This window comes from Solanum dulcamara, chromosome 12, assembly GCF_947179165.1.
Source record: "Solanum dulcamara chromosome 12, daSolDulc1.2, whole genome shotgun sequence".
NCBI classification, from domain to species: domain Eukaryota; kingdom Viridiplantae; phylum Streptophyta; class Magnoliopsida; order Solanales; family Solanaceae; genus Solanum; species Solanum dulcamara.
Genome location: NC_077248.1, coordinates 40,350,415 through 40,367,348, shown reverse-complemented (window position 1 = coordinate 40,367,348; position 16,934 = coordinate 40,350,415).

Below are 16,934 nucleotides of genomic sequence, written 5' to 3'. Positions count from 1 at the left end.
CTTCCCTTTCTTGCCAAAATACACCACACCCTTCATGGGTGGAATTTTCAGATAAACCCAATCATCAACCTCAAATTCAAATTCCCTTGTCTTCACATCTAAATAGGACTTTTGTCGACTCTGGGCAATCTTCAACCTTTCTCTAATTAATCTAACCTTCTCCATAGCCTCATGCACCAACTTGGGACTTATCAAGGCAACCTCACCAATTTCATACCAACCAACAAGAGTCCCAAGCATCTTCGTCAATACTCCATTTTCCCCCCACCGGGGGGTTAAGGGGGAGGTTTCAGATCTACACCTCCACCATATAAGGCCTCAAATGAATCCATCTGAATGTTGGAATGATAACTATTATTGTAAGAAAATCCTATCAATGGTAGGTGACCATCCCTATTACCCTTGAAATCTATGAAACATTCTCTTAACATGTCATTCAAGGTCTAAATGGTACACTCGGATTGACCATCCATCTAAGGGTGAAAAGTTGTGCTAAGCTTCACTTGAGTACCAAGACCTTTTTGGAAAGATCTCCAAAATTGAGATGTAAACTGCGTACCTCGATCTAAAATGATAGATAGTGGAACACCATGAAGAAATAAACTCGTGAACATAAATTCTAGCATAGTCCTCGGCCAAATAGGAAGTCATAACGGAAAGAAAAGGAGCTGATTTAGTCATTCGGTCAATCACCACCCAAATATAATCATGTTGCCTATGGGTATGGGAAAAACCTATAATGAAGTCCATATTCAAAACTTCCCACTTCTAAGTAGGAATCTCAATATCTTGAGCCAAAACTCCATATTTTTGATGCATAACCTTCAGTTGTTGACAATTAGGTCATTTAGCTACAAACTCCGCAATATCCCTATTCATGACATTCCACCAATACACTTTCCTCAAATCATTTAGAAAATATAATTTCTCTCAAGCCATCAACATTGAGAACACACAATCGACCTTAATATCTCAATACACTATCTCTCGCTTGGGAGAAGGCCTCAATGGCCTTTTTGTAAACTGCTTTATTCAATTCAATAAAAGTAGGATCATTATCTTGCCTGTCCTTAACAACTGCCACAAGAAATGATTCATAACCATTTTGGACAATAACACCATCATCCTCAGAATCAACCAAGCGAACACCCAATCGAGTGAGTCTATGAACATCATGAACTAACTCTTTTTTTTGCATCCTCAACATGGGAAACACTATTCATGGACAATCTACTAAGAGCGTCGGTCACCAAATTTGCTTTGCCTGGATGGTATAATACACTCATATCATAGTCCTTCAATAACTTAAGCTATCTCTTTTGTCGAAGATTCAAATCTTTTTGAGTGAACACATATTGTAAACTCTTATGATCGGTGAATAATCAACATGGACACCATAAAGGTTGTGTCTCCAAATCTTCAAAGAAAAAACCACCGCCGCTAACTCTAAGTCATGCACCAGATAGTTCTTTTCATACACCTTGAGTTGCCTAGAAGCATAGCCTATCACTTTATCATTTTGCACCAAAACACAACCAAGATCGACTCTTGAGGCATCACTATACACAATGAACCCATTGAAACCTTCCGACAGTGTTAACACTAGAGTGATGGTAAGCTTATTTTTCAACTCTTGAAAGCTTTTCTCATATGCCTCAGAACATTGAAATTTCACCTTCTATTAAATCAAAGTAGTCAAGGGGGATGCAATGGAATAGAATGCTTCCAAAAACCTAGGAAACTCCGAATATCGGAAGGGATAAATGGTCTAGGACAATTTATAACCGCTTCAATCTTCTTAGGATCAACCCTAATATCTTCACTGGAGAGAATATGACTGAGGAAAGCAACTGACCTCAACCAAAACTCACACTTACTAAACTTAGAGAACAACCGACGATTCTTGAGAATTTATAAGATAATCCTCAAATGGTCGGTATGTTCCTCTTCACCTGAAGAATAGATCAAAATATCATCAATGAACACAATCACGAATATATTCAAACATTTCTTGAACATCCTATTCATTAAATAAAAGTTGTAGGAACATTCGTTAGTCCAAAAGACAGTCAAAAATTCAAAGTGACCATTCTGAGTTCTAATAGTCATCTTCAAAATATCACACTCTCTTACTCAGAGTTGATGATAACCTGATCGAAGATTAATCTTTGAAAAGTAGCTTGCTCCTTGAAGTTTATCGAACAAGTCATCAATGCTTGGAATGAAATACTTATTCTTGATCGTGACCTTGTTCAATTGCCGGTAATCAATACATATATGGAGGGAATAAGTATAGGGGATATTTCTGTATGTGTATTGACTACTAGCAATTGACCAAGGTCATAATTAAGAGCCCGTTTGGATGTTCTTTAAGTTGGTCAAAACCAAGTTAAAGCCCATTTTTAGCTTTTGGACGTGTTTGCCTAATGCCAACTTTAAGCCATAAAGTTCTTAAATTCAGTCAAAAATGAAAAGTTAGGATTTGTAACTTTTTTTTCTAAGTGCTTAAAGTCATTTTGTTTGACCATGAAAATTACTTTTATATCCCTTATATTTTAACTAAATTTTCAAACTACCCTTTTTATTCTTTTAACCCTAAAATTCAAACACTTATTTTCAACATAAGCACTTTTATCCAAATACTCAACTGCTTATTTATAGAAATAACTTTCAGCACTTCAAAGTTCTAAAAGCACATCATACATAAAAGTTACTTTTTAAGCCCATCCAAACGGACTCTAAGAATAAGTATTCTATTCCAAGGATTGATGACTTGTTCTATCAACTTCAAGGGGCAAGTTACATTTGAAAGATTTATCTTCAATCGAATTATCATCAAATCTAAGTAAGAGAATTTGACATTCTGAAGATGACTTATAGAACTCAGTATGATTACTTTGAATTCTTTGTTATACCATTTGGACTAATGAAGGCTCCTACAACTTTTGTGAATTTGATGAACATGGTGTTCAAGCAATATTTGGGTATTTTTGTGATTGTGTTTATTGATGATATTTTGATCTATTATCGAAGTGAAGAGGAGCATGTCAATCAATTGAGGATTGTCTTGCAAACTCTTAAGGATCATCTATTTGTTAAGTTTAGTAAGTGTGAGTATTGGTAGAAGTCTGTTGCTTTCTTGGCCATATTGTCTCTGGTAAAGGTATCATGGTTGATCCTAAGAAGATTGAAGCGGTTAAGAATTCACCTAGACCTTTGTGTCCTTCCAAAATTTAAAGTTTCTTGGGTTTATCCGATTATTATAGATGGTTTGTTGAAGGATTTTCCTCCATTGCATCGCCCTTGACTACTTTGACTTAAAAAGAAGTGAAATTCCAATGGTCCGAAGCATGTGAGAAAAGCTTCCAAAAATTGAAGGATAGGTTTACCTCTGCTCCTGTGTTTACTTTAATGGAAGGATCTAATGTTGTTTATTGTGATGCTTCAAGAGTTGGTATTAGTTGTGTTTTGATGAAAAATGGTAAGGTGATTGCCTATGCTTCTAGAAAACATAAGGTGCATGTAAAGAATTATTCAACTCATAATTTAGAGTTAGCGGCAGTTGTGTTTGCCTTGAAGTTTTGGAAACACTATCTCTATGGTGTCCATATTGATGTATTCACTGACCATAAAAGTTTGTATAATGTGTTCAAGCAAAATAATTTGAATCTTCGGCAAAGGAGGTGACTTGAGTTGTTAAAAGACTGATATGAGTGTGTTGTACCATCCGAGTAAAGTGGATGTGGTTGTCGATGCTCTTGGTGATTGTCCATGAATAGTGTTTCCCATGTCGAGGATGCAAAGAAGGAGTTAGTTCATGATGTTCATAGAGTAGCCCATTTAGGTGTTCGATTGATTGATTCTGAGGATAGTGTTGTTGTTATCCAAAATGGTTCTGAATCGTCCGTTGTGGAGGATGTACAGGCTAAGTAAGATAGAGATCCTACCTTCGTTGAGTTGAAGAAAATGGTTGTCAAAAAAGCCATTGAGGTTTTCTTCCAAGGGGGATATGGTGTATTGAGTTATCAACTATGATTGCAAATGGGTCAACTCAATTATAATTTATTTCAATTCCAATAGTCTATTCATGCATGATTTGAGTTGTATTACATATTTTCAATAAGTTTTTCAATGATCCATGCATTATGCTATGAATTTCATGTTTCAAAGCTATGAATTTATGATTAATGATTTATGAATGATTATGAAAGTTGTGTATTATGATTCAAGTATGATTTCAAGTAAAAAAAAACTATGAATTATGAAAGGATTTCTCACAATATGCAAGTTATGATGATTTGGATGCTTAGAAAGGTAAGTATCCACAAGTTCAAGTTATGATCATGATTTTTAAGGAACTATTCTTACTATGCTATTCTATGATGTTAGATTGATTGAATTACCTTTTTTAATGACTACGCTTATGTATTCTATTGGAATAGTGACTAAGCACCGAGAGGACTTTAATGTGGGGTTCACGGTCTGATAGCCAAAGTAGCTACCCAAAATCCAAGGAGCAACCTTTAAACCCTAACTACGTTGCCCATGTAGGTTTATGATGCCAATATGGCCTATCTAAGGGATCCACTTATAGTTTATGATGTTATGATGGTCTACCTTGGCAAAGTAGCCTCTCCCTTCTAGATGTGGAGTTACATCGAATTCCATGTTATAGCTTGCATGATCTTATATGTTGGTTAAAGGTCCTATCCCACACCAACGTATATGAAAACGTATAAGTTGTCATGATAATGTTTTGATGCATTGACCACATGATTGTGATGTTTAAATGTTTTCAAGGATTTACTCATATTTTAAGATATTGGTCATGCATCCCATGTTCATATTCATTGTGTCCTACTTTCATTGTTCATCCATACTTCTCACATACTTAGTGCATTCCATGTACTAACACATACTTTTACCTATAATGTAGGGACTGATAATCATCGCACACCACCTATTCGTGAGTATAGTTGAGCTTGCTTATATCTATTGTGGTGAGTCCTCATGATTCGAGGACAAGACACTTTATCTCATTGTTTATATTGGGTGATGTAGGAGCTTGTATTATGCCCCCATCTAGACTAGTAGAGGCATGTTGGATGTCATGGAGTCTATGTTGTCTTTTTATTTTGAGTTTGAGACTTATTCTCTTTTATTGAGACTATACTTGTTGGGACTTTATTTCTGCTTCTATGTTTAAGTCTTTTTGCTTTATTTACCTTATGTATGCTCATTATTGATATGCTAAGAGGCTTGGTTGAAGTCCTTCAGGATTCCGATCGCCGTGTCACTCCTAGAGCCTAGTTTGGGTCGTGACATAAGTCTTTCCACTTTCAAGTATGAATCTTAATGTCTTGAGTTAAACCTTTCGAGTTTTGATGCTCAACCTTCAGTTGTTGACAATTAGGACATCTAGCCACAAACTCTACAATATCCTTCTTTATGTCATTCCACCAATATACTTTCCTCAAGTCTCGTTACATCTTTGTGAAATATGGATGAATATAATACCGCGAACTATGACCTTCGGATAATATCATTTTCCTCAAGTCATCAACATTGGGAACACATAGCCAACCTTGATATCTAAGAACACTATCTCCCCCTTCGGAGAAAGCCTTAATGACCTTTTTGACAATTGCTTTCTTCTACTCAATCAAAGTCAGATCATTATCTTGCTTTGCTTTAACATCCTCCACAAGAGATGATTCAAAACTATTTTGAACTACAAACACCACCATCCTCTAAATCAACCAAGCGAACTCCAAAGCGAGCTAGTCTATGGACATCACGAACTAATTCTTTCTTTTCATCCTCAATATGGGCAATACTATTCATGGAAAACCTACTAAGAGCATCAACAACCATATTTGCTTTATCCAGATGGTACAACATGCTCATATCATAATCCTTCAATAATTCAAGCCATCTTCTTTGTCAAAGGTTCAAATCCTTTAGGTTGAACACATATTACAAGATCTTATAGTCGGTGAATACGTCAACATGGACACCATATAAATGATGTCTCCAAATCTTTAGAGCAAACACCTCGCCACTAATTCCAAGTCATGAGTCAGATAGTTCTTCTTATTCACCTTGAGTTTCCTAGAAGCATAGGTTATCACTTTACCATTTTACATCAAAACATAACCAAGAACAATACTTGAGGCATCACAATACACAACAAAACCATCAGTCTTTTTTGATAAAGTCAACACCGAAGGGTAAGTAAGTAGATCCTTCAACTCTTGGAAACTCTTCTTACAAGCTTCTGACCATTGGAATTTCACTTGTTTTTGGGTCAACATATCAAAGGAGAAGCAATTGATTAAAACCTTTCTAAAAATCTTCTATATTAATTGGCCAAACCCAAGAAACTCTGAATGTCTGAAGGAGATAGAGGTCTAGGCCAATTCTTAACCACCTCGGTCGTTTTAGGATCAACTATGATACCATCACCAGAAACACTATGGCCAAAGAACGAAATCGACCATAACCAAAATTTGCATGTGCCAAACTTAGCAAATAACTGAAGGTCCTTTAGAACTTGCAACACAATACTCAAATGATCGGCATACTCCTTCTCACTTCGAGAATACACCAAAATATCATCAATGAACACAATAATGAACATACCCAAATATTGTTTGAACACCCTGTTCATCAAATCCATAAAAGCTGCAAGAGCATTTGTCAGTCCAAAAGACATAACCAAAAATTCAAAGTGACCATATCGAGTTCTAAAAGCCATCTCCAAAATGTCATATTCTCTTACATGAAGCTGATGATAACCCGATCGAAGATCAATATTTGAAAAATAGTTTGTACCTTGAAGTTGATCGAAAAAATCATCAATACTTGGGATAGGATACTTATTCTTGATTGTGACCTTGTTCAATTGCTGATAATCAATACACATGCAAAGAGAACCATCCTTCTTTCGAATAAAGAGAACTGGAGCACCACATGGAGAGATAGGTCTAATGAAACCCTTATCTAATAAATCTTTCAACTAATCCTTTAACTCCTTATGTTCTGCCGAAGCCATTCGGTAAGGAGGGATAGAGATAGACTGGGTATTAGGAAGGTAATCTATGCCAAAGTCAATTTCCTTTTTGAGAGGAATATTGAGTAGATCATTGGGAAAAATATTCGGAAACTCATTAACGATAGCGATTGACTCAAGAGAAAGGGCTTTAAAATTCATATCCCTAACCTGTACAAGATGATAAAGGTGAAACATTTAAAACATCCTTGGATGCCAAGTCCAAAACATGCGAAAATATTTTGCTCATATGAGTCTAGAATCAGCAACCATAAATGGAGCATACTTTGACAATTGCATGAACTTGAGGGCATACTCCCTCACACTCATACTTTCTTGCTTCAAATTGATGAACTCTTGGATTTTAGCTTTGGTAAAATCCCGCACTATTCTAGCCTAGATCAAGTTTGAGAACCAAGAGAAAACTAGAGAAAAAGTAAGAAGAGTAGACTGACTAGTGTCTACGAGTGGTACCAATGATTCATAGGAGTACATACGAGTCGTAGGTGGCCATTTGTAGGTCACCCCAACACTTAGTCAATTTCAGAGTTTTAGTTAGTTTCTACAAGCCCTTCTTACGAGTCGTCAAGGCTTTTATGACTCGTAGGGAACCCTTGTAGGTCTAAGTGCACAATTCTAGTAGCTACTAGAATTTTCACCAAGACCCTACGATTAGGGTCTATGACCTATATAGGGTTCTACAATCCGTAGAAAGGGATCCATAGATCCCAAGCGCAAGTCCCAGTTAAGTCTACGAGAGGGTCTCTATGATCCGTTCTAGGGTCTACGACCCATAAAAAGATGGTTGTATACCTCACAGTACAAATTCCAGAATGACCAACTTATGGACCAAGTTCCTACGGTGACCTTCTACGGTCCGTAGGAAGGGCCCATAGATGGCATTGTCCATATTAATAAGGGGTATTCCAATCTTTTCCCCACTTTTTCCAAACTTAACCCAAACTAATTTGGGGAATAAATTTAGTCCCTTATCAATACCCAACATGGTTTTTCTCTTTTTAACACTCAGAATCTTTTGAGAGAAAGAATTGGAGAGAAGGGAGAAAAACTAAAGTTCAAGAGTTTGAAGTGAAGTCTTCAAATTTTGCTTAGATAATCATTTTTCTAGGTATGCAAGGCTATCATACCATTGTACTAAGTTCCTCCTCATGCCATACATATTCATATAGTCAAGTTGAGTTTGATTTTGTGTTTAAATTCTAATAAAGTAAATTTTTGAGTTAATTACATAATTTCTTATTGAGTTATAGTGTATGTTTGATTATACTTTGTTGAGTTGAGTTTTTTGAGATTATGAATTCATGTTTGCATTCACATGAATCCTAGTTCAGTTTTGCATTAATTGTTTTATGTACTATTTTGAGTTAAAGAATGATTACTCCATTATTTAATTGAGAAAGAGTTTGAGCATGAGTTGAGTGGAGAAGTCTCTTAATCATATCTTGAGCATGGGTATAAATAATTTTAAACATCTTCTTTTGAGATTGAGTTGAGAAGCTCATTCATACTTTACTGAATTCATTGAGTTGAGATCATATCTATTTTTAAAGAGAAAAGATGAGTTGAGAAGAGTTGAGTTTTTAGCTAAGCCCAAAAGAGACTAAAGGAGTAAATTGAGTAAATACATTCATTGAGTTATGATAATAATAAATTATATTTTTGGGAATAGTGTTGGGCACCGATTTTGGTAAGAGTATAGAACAACTCAAACTCCATAAACTACGTAGCTAGCATAGGATAGGATCTTACCATTAATTTGAGCGATTCCTCATTGTCCCAAAAGAGGACTTTTATTGCATCTAGAGATGAGTTTGCATCCCTTACCCTGATAAGGTATTGGACGATTGTGGAAATGACAACAGTTCATTATATCATCATGAAGTTCATAAGTAATGATTGTCAGTTAGAGAAACGCCTAAGAAGTAAAGTATTATATTTCATCTACTGAGTTACATTGAAAGTTCTTTTGTTTTAAAACAATGTTTTTATTATATTACATGCTTTATTGAGTTGAGTTCCTTGAGTTGAGTATCATGAGTCAGTTTCTGTTTAACTATTTTACATACCGTACATTCCATATATTGACGCTATTTGATGCTGCATCTTTTTATGATGCAAACATAGGTGATATAGATCCCCAACAGGTGCATCGTTGAAGATCAACTTTCTACTAAACTTTGGTGAGACCTATTTGCATTCAGAGAAGTTCTTGAGTCTTATATTAGACTTTACCTTTAGACTTTCATTTATTAGTTTGAGGTAGCCGTGGGCCTGTCCCAGTACCTATTTTTGAGTCAATATATTAGAGGCTTCAGAGACTAGTCAAATAATATTTATTTTATTCATTTGAGTATGTTTTAAAAATATTGAGCAATGCTTCTTATATATATATATATGAGCTTTATGATTTAAATTGAGAGTATTAAGTTTGCATATTTTAATATGCCCATCTGAGTACTTTTACAAGTTAAAGTCTTTCGCTTAGTGAGTCAGCCAAGCCAAGGGTTTGCTTGGGAACCAACGATGGTTTTTGAGTGCCGGCTACACCTAGAATGTAGACTTGGGGTATGACAAACTTGGTATTAGAGCACATAATTCAAGAAACCTAGAGTGTCTATGAAGTCAAGTCTAGTAGAGTCCTTTTTACCAGTGTGAAGCATGCCACATCTATATTAGAGAGGCTACAGGTCTTTAGGTATTATTTCACTTCTTTCATACTCCATTTCATGTTATAGAGTTTAACTTTATGAAATCTCATTTTAATTCTGTATTTTATGATTTTAGATCATGCCCTTCCAAATGAAATTTGAGCTAGAGGAACATCGTCGAGGATGAGATTCTTAACCGTAAAAAATGCATACTTAAAATTGAGCCCAAGCTGCTGAGAATGAGAATGAGGTTGAGAATGGAAATCAATAGGTTCCACTAACTACTAATCCCACAATGACTGAATTTAGAGGAGCTATCTTTATGCTCACTTAGTTGATGGCTCCAAGTCTGATCATCAGAATACCAATGTTCTAAACTATCGTTCTCAAGATCCATTTGCTGCCAATAGAATCTGAGATTTCCTGAGGATGAACCCACCAATCTTCACTGTATCCAAAGTTAAGGAAGATCCTCAGAATTTTATTGATGACATGTGGAAGATCCTGAAAGCGATGCATGCCACAAAGATAGAGGGAGTTGAACTTTTCTCTTATCAGCTAAAGGATGTTGCGAATGTGTTGTATAACTAGTAGGAGGAAAGTAGAGGTGAGGATGCTAAGCTTGCAGTCTAGGATGAGTTTGAGAATGTATTCCTAGACCACTTTTTTCTGCAAGAGCTGAGAGAGGCAAAGGTAGAAGAGTTTGTGAACTTGAAGCAGAAAGGAATGGTTCTCAAAGAGTATAGCCTCAAATTCTTTCAGTTTTCCATGCATGCTCCGGAGATGGCTCCTGATCTGAGAGCCAAAATAAGGAAGTTTGTTTCAGGTTTGGGCAGACATATGAAGAAGGAGTATCAGGAAGCTTTGTTGATCTCAAATATGGACACCTCCAAACTCATGCTGTATGCCCAACAAGTTGAGGAGAATAAGAAGAATGATAGAGAAGAGTATCAAAGAAAGAAAGCTAAGGCCATAGGTAATGAGCCAAACCATCAAAAAGGTGGAAATGGTAATCGATCGTTCTTTCAGAAGAGGTCTTTCAAATATACACCATCTTCAGCAAGTACACCTACAACCAATAACAGAAATGACCAGAGGTCTCAAGATAACCAAAATTTAAGAGCTCAAGGCTCTCAATCCTAGGGAAATATGATCCAAAATTCTTCACGTAGACCGCCTTATGGTAAGTGTGGTAGATTCCACTTAGGAGAGAGTCAATATGGCACTAGTGGTTGTTACAAGTTTGAATAGATGGGTCATTTCATGAGAGATTTTCCATCAGATATGCATGGTAATGAGGGAAATAGAGCCCAATCTTCTTTGGCAGTGCCACCAAATAGAGGTAAGCAGAGAGGGGCTACTTCAGGAGCAGGTAGAGGTCCAAACCATCTGTATGTTATGGCTAATCGGCATGACTGAGAGAACTGGCCAAATATTATCTGGTATGCTTCAATTCTTTTCTCATGATGTTTATACATTACTAGATCTCGATGCTACTTTGTCTTTTGTGACTCCTTATGTAGCCGTTATGTTTGGAATTATTCTTGAGCAACTCTTAGAACCATTCAATGTTTCTACTCTTGTTTATTAGTCCATTCTAGCTAAAAGAGTCTATCATAACTTTATAGTCTCTATCTATCATAAAGATACTTCCACATACTTAGTTGAGTTAGACATGATTGACTTTGATGTTATTCTTGGCATGGACTGACTTTGTGCTTGTTATGCCTCAGTTGATTGTAGAATCCAAGTAGTCAAGTTTCAATTTCCAAATAAGCCTGTTATTAATGGAAAAGGTAGTCTAGATTTTCCCAAGGGTTGATTTATTTCATACCTTAAAGCCAGAAAGTTAGTCTCCAAGGGTGCATCTACCAGATTGTCTGATTTAGATATGATAGTATGGAGACACCATCCATATAGTCAGTTCCTGTAGTGAATGAGTTTCTTAAAGTCTTTCCAGAGGATTTACTTGGAGTTCTCCTGATAGAAAGATAGACTTTAGAATAGATGTTCTTCCTGATACTTAGACTATTTCTATTCCACCATATATAATGGCCCTCGCAGAGTTAAAATAATTGAAAGAGCAGTTGAAAGATCTTCTAGATAATGGGTTCATTAGGTTGAGTGTCTTACCTTGGGGCGCTCCTGTCCTATTCATACGAAAGAAATATGGTTCATTAAGAATATGTATTGACTATCGTTAATTGAATAAAGTTACCTTAAAGAATAAGTACCCTTTTCAAAAAATTGATGACTTGTTCCACCAACTTTAGGGTGCCACTTGTTTCCCCAAGATAGACCTTAGATAAGGTTATCATTAGTTGAATGTGAGAGAAAGTGAAATTCCGTACACATTTTTCAGAACTAGATATGGTCACAATGAGTTTCTAGTTATGTCCTTTGGGTTGACTAACACTCCTGCATTATTTATGGACTTCATGAATAAACTATTTAAATAGTATTTGGACATGTGAGTTATCATGTTTATCAATGACATTCTGATTTATTCGAGAAGTGAGGAGGAGCATGCTAGCCATTTCAGAGTTGTTCTCCAAACTCCTAAGGAAAATAAGTTATATACTAAGTTTTTGAAGTGTGAGTTTGGGATTGCATCTGTGGCATTCTTATGCTATATTATTTTTGGTGATGGTATTCGAGTAGATTCGCAGAAGATTAAAGCTATTAAGAACTGGCCCAGACCCATCTCCTCGACTTATATAAGAATTTTCTTGGGTTAAACTAGTTATTATAAAAGATTTATTGAGAGATATTAATCCATATCATCACCATTGACTAAGTTGACTCAGAAGAAGACTAAGTTTCAAAGGTTTGATGATTGTGAGAAGAGTTTTCAAGAGTTGAAAATGAGGTTGACTACTGCTCTAGATTTGTCCCTATTCAAGGAAACATATGGATTCTTCATCTATTGTGACGCATCCAGAGTTGGAATAGGTTGTGTCTTGATGCAAAAAGGTAAGGTTATAGCATATTCTTTCAGACAACTTAAGATTCATGAGAGAAATTATCTGTCTCATGATCCATAGTTGGCAGCAATAGTATTTGTTCTCAAGATTTGGTGTCATTATATTTATGGCATGCATGTCGATATATATTTATTTAGAAAGAGCTGAACCTGAGGTAGAAGAGATGACTTGAATTGCTCAAGGATTACGATAGGAGTATTCTCTACCATCTAGGTAAAGCTAATGTTGTTGCCGATTCTCTTAGCAGGTTATCCATGAGGAGTACCACTCATGTTGAGGAAGAGTACAGTTTCAATAGTGGATTATGCAAGGTTGTACATCCAAGAGATAGTCAGATTGCATGGAGTTTCCTTGTCCATCATCTCAAACAGAGGTAACTAATTCGCTGCACAATTTTGGAAGTTGTTTAAGAAAGGTTTGGGTTCAATGGTGAATCTTAATAACGCTTTTCATACTTAGACATATGGTCAGGAAGAGCGTACAATTCAGACTCTTGAGGATATGTTGAGAGCCTGTGTTATTGACTTCAAAGGTAATTGGGATGAATACTTGCTGTTTATTGAGTTTACTTGTAATAACAATTTTTATTTAAGCATTCAAATAGCTCCATACGAGGCTTTTTATGGGAGAGGATATAAATAGACAATTGGTTGGTTCAAAGTTGGTGAAGCTGAGTTGATAGGGCCAGACTTGGTTCATCAAGCTGTGAAAAAGGTAAAAATTATTCAAGAATGGTTAAAGACTGTGCAAAGTCATCAAAAATCCTACATCGGTATTAGGAGAAGAGACCTGACATTTAAGGTAAATGATTGGGTGTATCTAAAAGTTTTTCCCATGAAGGGAGTTATAAGGTTTGGGAAGAAGGTGAAGATGAGTCCCCGTTATATTGGTCCTTACCAGATTATAAAGAGAATTGGTAATGTCATGTATGAGTTAGAGCTTCCATCAGAGTTAGATGTCATTCATCAAGTGTTCCATATTTTCATGCTTAAGAAATGATTATGAGATTCTTCACTCATTGTTCCTACAAAAAACATTAGAGTGAAAGATAGATTTCCTATGAGAAGATTCCTATCCAAATCCTTGATTGTCAGGTTTGAAAATTGATGACCAAAAAGGTCACTTCAGTCAAAATCTTGTGGAGAATTCAATTTGTTGAGGAGGATACATGAAAAGTCGAGGAGGGTATGAAATCCAAGTACCTGCATCTATTCATTCCTCTTAGTATGGAAGTTGAAGGTAATATTCCTATTCCATACTTTGAGTTAGTACCTTCTTGAGTTTGAGTAATTGAGTGAGTTATTCTTGATTTTGACGTTTTAAGTTCTTCCATTGTATTTGTTCCTTGAGTAAATTCTTAGCTTGATCATCATTCGAGGACAAATATCCTAAGGGGGAGATATTGTAATACCCCATACTATTCTAGCCTAGATCAAGTTTGAGAACCAAGAGAAAACCTGAAAAAAGTAAAAGAGTAGACTGACTAGTGTCTACGAGTGGTATCTACGATCCATAGGAGTACCTACAAGTCATACATGGACATTCATAGGTCACCCCAATACTTAGTCAATTTCAGAGTTTGTCAGTTTCTATGAGCCCATCTTATGAGCAGTCAAAGCTTGTACGATCCGTAGGGGACCCTCGCAGGTCCAAAGGCATAATTTGAGTAACTATTGGAATTTTCAAAAAGACCCTACGATCAAGGTCTATGACTCGTAGAAAGGGATTCGTAGACCCTAAGCCCAATCCCCAAATGAGTCTATGAGAGGGTCTTTATGACTCGTAGAAAGATGTCGTAGACCCCATAGTAAAAATTCTAGAATTCTAACTTATGGACCAAGGTTCCTATGAGTGACCTTCTACGGTCCAACTTACATATTTTTTTCCTAATGATATTTTGTTTTCATTATAAAATATCTATCATACTTAAATTCAGACAAGGTTAAGAAATACGCATATTTTCTATTTTATAAGAAAATTCAAATCATTATCTAAATTGAAATTATGACTGGATTATTATGATAGTATATTGTTAATACCCCAAGATTTCCCTAGATCAGATCAGGTGTTATCACTGCAGAAAAATATGGAAAATGTACAATTTCTGATTTTTATGAGCCCTAAATATGGGTCGTAGATGTTTGTATGGCTCGTGGAATCCCTCCATAGACTAGACTTTAGAAAAATCAAAAATAGGGAGAATATGATACCCCGTAGTAGAAAAGGTTAGAAATAGAGTCATAAGGATCCGGAAGGAATTGGAGGCCAAATAATGAGTCGTAGAACTTGATTTACCTACGTAAGCTCCTAACTTAGAAGTCTTACGTAATCAAACTATTGGAGTATGTACCAAGCTTGCATAGCGTGGATTACATAGGCTCTTAAAATAAGATGAGATTATGAACCCACGAGGAAGAGAAAAAAAAGACACATGATAGCCAATGAGGGAGTGACATGTTGCAGCACCTCAAGTAAGCAGGTGACCCACCTTCTTGGGGTCAAGTGGGTGATCCACCTGCTTGGGGGAGGTGGGCCCCACTGCCACATGGCAGCCCCTCCTTCAATGCATGGATGTGGTGGCCCAATAGGGGCTGGACACGTGTCCCCCTTAGGGGATGACATGTGTCACACCCTAAGACCACATATATGTATGTATATGTAACATACACTTCAGTTTGTTCCTTAAAACTTCAGCAGCAAAAAGAAGAACAAACCCTAATCCAAGAGAGAAAAGGGTGACGGCTTAGGAGAAAAAAATAGGTAAGTCCCGATTTCGTTTCATAAATTAATTATACAGCATATACCACGATGATATGGAGGTATTATAAGTATAAAATCATGGCTTGGTGCAGCCAAAACGGACAGCAACCAGTCCACACAGTTTCAGCGCGCTAAAGAGGTTTCCAAGGCGCAATTTTGGCTAATTTTGGCCAATTTCGGGTAAGGTAAGGTTTCTCCTTTAAATTTGGACTTTATGGGGTTGTTATGGAGGGTATTATTTACCTTATATACTTCTGTAAGTATTAAAAAATCGTGTAGATGCTAAGCGAGAGACACAATTAAAATTGAAGTCGTTATAGTCAAATTGTAGTCAAAATGAGGCGTGGTGTGTGTGAACGCTGCTGATGGTTGTGTGGTGTGTGTTAAGGGTATAAATGTGTCCTAAAATAGGTTGGGGAGCTTCTGGTTTCATCCACACAATCCCCGCTTTGTATGATTAAAGGTTTTGCAATTGAAACCTAGAAACCTTATTTTGGCGTCATAGTTCGAGGGAGTCGTTTGGAGTTTATATTGTGCAATGTTGCCATGTTATACATATATATGTGCTGCTGGTTAAGTTGTTGGTTGGATGTTGATATTAAGGACATAATTGGGGATTCGGATAAGGCACATTATAGGGGAGATGCTGCCCGATTTTTGGTAACTCTTTAACTAGTTAAAGAACTAGTCAAGAAAACGAGCGAGGAAATAAATTCTATGAATACTCGTAGGTAGTATACAATGCTGGAAAGTCTAAGGATGTTGATACTCATATTGCTTTCATGTTACTTAGTTTCAAAGGACGACAAGATGACCGGAACAAAAGGTAACCTGTTAAAGGTATGTAAAGCCTATCTTTTCTCTTTCTTTCGGCATGTCTTAGATATAAGTAGGATATGATATGAGCCTTGGGGGTAATTCCATCCCTAGATTTTGAATATGACTTCAGGACCCTCACTCACTTTTGAATGTTAAACTTTAAAGTAGTAAGCTACTATTTTTGAGTCTTTGATAGGTTAAATAGTAACTGGAGGTATAGGCCGCTATCCTTAAGGGCTCCATGAGGACAGACGTCTGGATCCTATAAACTATTTGGCAACATTTTGACACATGTCTATGGTTCCTGATGCTCCATACAGTTCTACGTGACACCTAAAAGGTACTTCAATTACTTCCAAGTGACAGCTTGATGACTTCATTGAGTCTCAGATAATAATTTAAATTGTGTTTTGTTTCTCACTACTCTACTTGTGCATACTGTAACACTTCTTTCGTCGACCCCGGGGCTGAGAATAGTAATTGTGCATAATTCCACTGCATTGGTCATCGCGCCCTCACTAGAGGGCCCGGTGCGTATGTATATATATGAGGATATGATGATGTGTTGTAATAAAGAGTGATGGTACTATAGTTATGATTCACCGGATCCCTGATAGGTCTGTCTATATTGAAAATTTAAGCATGCATGAT